At 34.7% G+C, this 5,100-nt stretch overlaps 1 non-coding gene across 1 annotated transcript; it reads left to right on the forward strand.

Annotated features, from left to right (window-relative positions):
* Nucleotides 1-4,324: 4,324 nt before the first annotated feature.
* Nucleotides 4,325-4,406, forward strand: TRNAS-GCU (transfer RNA serine (anticodon GCU)). The gene has a single exon. It is a non-coding gene; the product is annotated as a tRNA-Ser (tRNA).
* The last annotated feature ends 694 nt before the right edge of the window (nt 4,407-5,100 follow it).

A 5,100-nucleotide genomic window follows, 5' to 3' on the forward strand; every position in this document is an offset into this window, starting at 1 on the left:
ACTTCATTTACGTAGAAAGTGAAAATATTTTTGAATTACAGAATGTTAAGGAGCTATTTTAACCCCTATTTTGAAACATTCTTTATTGGTTCTACTCCACTTGTATTGGTTTTAGCGTGATGTTATATAGCCTTATAGCCTTTCTCGATGAATGGGCTATCTAACACTGAAAGAATTTTCCAAATCGGACCAGTAGTTCCTGAGATTAGCGCGTTCAAATATTAGTATAGATAAAAAGATTATGTTGGTAATTTAGTAGGTTCAGCAATACAATCCTTTGAAAGCATTAGTTCGTCAGATACAATATAGTCTGTGACCGTGAAACTCATCAAAAACTTTGGCCAGGCCTCGAACGAACTAACCGCGAGTATAGAGTATCTTTTTGCGGTCAGAATTGAATTTTTATTCTACATATATTATTATGTACATGTAGGATCTCTCGTGAGTCCGCGCGGGTAGGTACCACCACCCTACTTATTTCTGCCGTGAAGAAGTAATGCGTTTCGGTTTGAAGGGTGGGGTAGCCGTTGTAACTATACTGAGATCTTAGAATTTATATCTCAAGGTGGGTGGTGCATTTACGTTGTAGATGTCCATGGGCTCCAGTAACCACTTAACACTAGGTGGGCTGTGAGCTCGTCTACCCATCTAAACAATAAAAAAAATGTAAATACAAAACTTAACTACCTCGTACTCCATACAAAATTTAGCCAAAGTGCTATTCTATACTTTCGTGTCTTATGGTTCGATTAAGCTCAAAAATTTGTACACTTGCAGTTGTCATACACTTCAGCGAAAAGTTTTTGTAGTATTAACATCAACACGCGATAGTTGAATTTCGATTTAATAGTTTTATCAAATCGTTGCTTTTATAGATGTTACGATAATCTCAGCGTAACGCGGCTAAGTTTCTTGTAATTGTAACAATAAGCATATTATCCGCGATACTATAATAATTCGTAGATTTTATTCGCCAAGAGTGATAAATGAGGTCGTTTCCGATCCGCTGTTAGTGGTTATCCAAACGCCGACCGACAATCACCACGTGAATTTCCCTGCACATCTTGTGACATGTGATAAGAGTCTCAATAGCTTTGATATAAAAGCCGTTTAACCCGTTAAACCGGTATATTTGATTACATTGTAGCAAAAATAGACAGGATAGTGAAATTTAACCGCCCACAAAAAACTAATAGTAGGACTAGGAGGCCAGGTAATTAGGCGATCGGGTAGGCAAGAATAGCAGTAGCACAAAAAGTACCGGCATCCAATCCCGACATCTACATATTAATAGCCAAAAAGTCTATTTGTTATCATTATGATTTCGTGACATCAAAATTGTTCTAGCATAAGGAAATAACAACTCTTTGATTAGTGTATAAACTTAAAACTAAAACAAACATATTATTTTGTGTATTCATGGCCGCTTAGAGTGGCTCCAGGTCGTCACAGGTAATTATAACAAATCGTTTTGAATCCCTTAGGTACGTCCGGACCCCGAGTCCGGACTGACGACTCGTCCCATCCCAAATATATGGACCATAAAACAACTATAACGTTTTATAAACACTACGTTTATAACTACTTCATGATTGTATTATTTATTTTAAGTAATATATTACCTTGTGTTGGAGATTTTGATTTTTTTTTCTCTTTCTAAACTGTGCTTTCAAATATTTAAAATTCTCTGGCACAGTCCAGTCCATTAATTTATTGTGTTCTCCGAGTTATACGATTGTGGAAGTGGCTTTTATTTGCAGATGATAAATAATATTAATATAAGGTCGGTAGTTAAAACCGAAATCGATTTGTGGTATTTAATGTTGTGGTTGTAAAATTATGACGATTTGCAAAACCGATTTGATTACAAACTTGTTCGTTTAGTTTTCTGTGATAAGTCTACTCTTATTAAAATGAATCGGAATCGTCAGAACACAAAGTTCATAATATTAAATGTTTATTAATATAAACTTTACCGTTCTTTTTTAATCATTCAGTGATGGAACTTAAGATAACTATCATCCGCTTAGTACTTAGGTAGTCATGAAATACTCGTATAATTCAAATGTTCAATAATTGTAATGTTGAATATTGCTCATTGAAAGTGATTGTTTTACAGCTATTTAGCATCATGTAGATTTATGCTGTATCTTTTGTAACACAGAAAAATATATTGTTACTTTTCTTCTGACCCTTATCCCACATCATGTTGGGTTGTTCAACTGCTCATGCTGCATAGGGATTTGACATGAGTTTACGGCTAGCCTCTTGCCTGATGTGACCCCTCCTTGGCTTATATCTCCACTAGTATATCTATTGCATCGTGCCATAGGAGTCTATCTATTTTATTTTTATTTTGATGTTTCTATTCATTCATTCATTTTGGATTCTATGATTTACATTTTATCATTATAAATGTTAGCACTGTTATTTAAATATCGAACATATAATAATATCAGATTTTATTAGTTTTTTCTCTATTTTCATATTTAATCACACATAATAAGTTATTAATTAAGTGATATCCATGTTATGTGCACATCCCTTGTGGCAGCGTCGAGGCTTCGTTGGCGCTCGTCGGGACAGCGCGAGCGGGACGCGCCGCACTAAATTTAAATATTTTAATCCTTAATTTAAATTTTTGACATTTTTATTTTATGTTGGTATTCGTGTAGTTTCATTTTTTAATGTTATTTGTCATATTCAGACGGCGTACGGCCTGTGACTGGCGCCTTCGAGTAACGATTCCGTCGTTATATATTGTCACTCCGATAGACTAATACAGGACATTTACGTTTTTGTCATTACTAACTAATCGACCCTGCCCTGAATATTGCCTTATGTAACATTGAATATGCATATTGAGAACACAAGTCTTTGGCGCGAGTAATAAAGATATGTTTACAAATACATAGTTCTTTCGCTCTTTTTTTCTACCTATTCGTTTGGTAGCCTAAAGGGGCTATCTAACTACGCTATTGTAGGCGAGCTTACGGAGCTCAACTTGAGAGAGTTTGCTAACACTGGCTCCAAAAAGAACAGTGATCTGTAGAATCTACCACCCGAACGAAATCGCGATCCACTGAGAAGATCCGGCGAGAAACTCAGTGGGTTGTAGCTCTTTATAGGTACCTAATTACAACTTGCGGTATTCGCTTACGATTAAAAACGATCTTAAGCCCGTAACCGTAAATGTTGTTTTTAATTTGTTATCTGCTATTTGTCAACCTACTTAAAACTATTAGATAGCCACGATAACGATTTAAGAAACGTAATATCGGAAATTATATTACGCAAAATGAAAACACGATAAGCAATAGGTACGTTGTTCACATGTTTGTTTAAATGTTCACATGTTTGTAGCTTGTCGAATCTAATTAAACAATCGTCGAATTATAATGACTGTTTACTTATATGTACACTTGTAGGTGTGTATCGATAACAAGAGTATCGTTATTATCATTTCAGGAGAGTGTAGCCCACTGAGTTTCTCGCCGGATCTTCTCAGTGGGTCGCGTTTCCGATCCGGTGGTAGATTCTGCGAAGCCCTGCTCTTGCTAGGGCCAGTGTTAGCAACACTCCGGTTTGAGCCCCGTGAGTTCACCTACGTGTTAGGGCGAAGGTGAAATATAGCCTTTCAAGGCTATCAGCATAGGTAGGAAAAAAAAGGAGAGTGACACAGGAAACTACACCGACACCTTTCCGTGGACGGGTTGTTGAAGTCACGGGTAGCAATTCATGCTTCATTTTGGGCCATTAAAAATAAAGAGCTGTTTCCTAGTTATAAATAAATATAAATATAAATATTTACTAACAATCACGCCACGTTAACTGGTCCCGTGCTAAGTTCGTAAAGAACTTGTGTTACAAGTACCAGATAACGGAAGTTATGACTACAATCCGTCATACTTTTTTTTATCAGTCAACAATAAAGGTCATAAAATTATGCAGGCAGTTTTTTCCAGTTATTACGTTCTTAACATTTTGTAAGGATAGAGTACGTACTTTTTTTATGAATGAGGTATTACTGGTGGCTCTGAGGGCTTTTCAGTTTCACCAAGTGGACGAGCAAGGTACTTACTTAAATGGAATTTAAACAAACCATTGTCGCTTTTTTTAAAGTATCAAATATATAAATGCAAAGAAAAAATGTAATTACTTGTGTTTTTTTATGTTGTAGGTAGTAGTACAATATCAACACAATAAATTATTCGTAATTATATTACTACGAAAGCAAACTTTAAGTAATTTAATTTAAAGGATTTACTTAAACGTTTTTAAAACATGTAAATGTATGATTGAAAATTTCACTTCATTTTGACGTGACGAGGTGGCCGAGTGGTTAAGGCGTTGGACTGCTAATCCAATGTGCTCTGCACGCGTGGGTTCGAATCCCATCCTCGTCGGCATTTTTGTCACGAAATCGAGTTTTGAATTTGTTTTTTATTTATTTTTATCACTTTTTTGAAATAAAATTTTCTACATAATTTTATTTTTCAATACTGAATTTTTTTTTTTCTGAAATATCCCTGAAAACATTTCCACATATTATACTGTTTTTGATCGAAACGAATGCTTTTTTTTTAAATAATATTATGCTTTACGACTTTATATTTTTAATTACTCTTCCTATTATGAGTGATCTACTGAGTGAGCACCAGATCAAGTTTTTAGTTAAATAAAATATGCTTACCATGTCTATATTTCATTTTTCTATATCTATATCTATATCTATACTAATATTATAAAGAGGAAAGATTTGTTTGTTTGTTTGTTTCGAATAGGCTCCGAAACTACTGGACCGATTTGAAAAATTCTTTTTCCATTATAAGCCGACATTGTCCCTGATGAACATAGGCTACTTTTTTTGTTTTTTTTTTTTGTTTCATGTGTGTTTTAATTTTTCCGAAGCGAAGCGAGGGGCGGGTCGCTAGTAATAATATTATAAAGAGGAAAGATTTGTTTGTTTGTTTGTTTCGAATAGGCTCCGAAACTACTGGACCGATTTGAAAAATTATTTTGCCATTAGAAGCCGACATTGTCCCTGATGAACATAGGCTACTTTTTTTATTATTTTTTTAATTTTTTTTTTGGTTTCAT

The sequence above is a fragment of the Bombyx mandarina genome, chromosome 15, assembly GCF_030267445.1.
Source record: "Bombyx mandarina strain Sakado chromosome 15, ASM3026744v2".
NCBI lineage: Eukaryota > Metazoa > Arthropoda > Insecta > Lepidoptera > Bombycidae > Bombyx > Bombyx mandarina.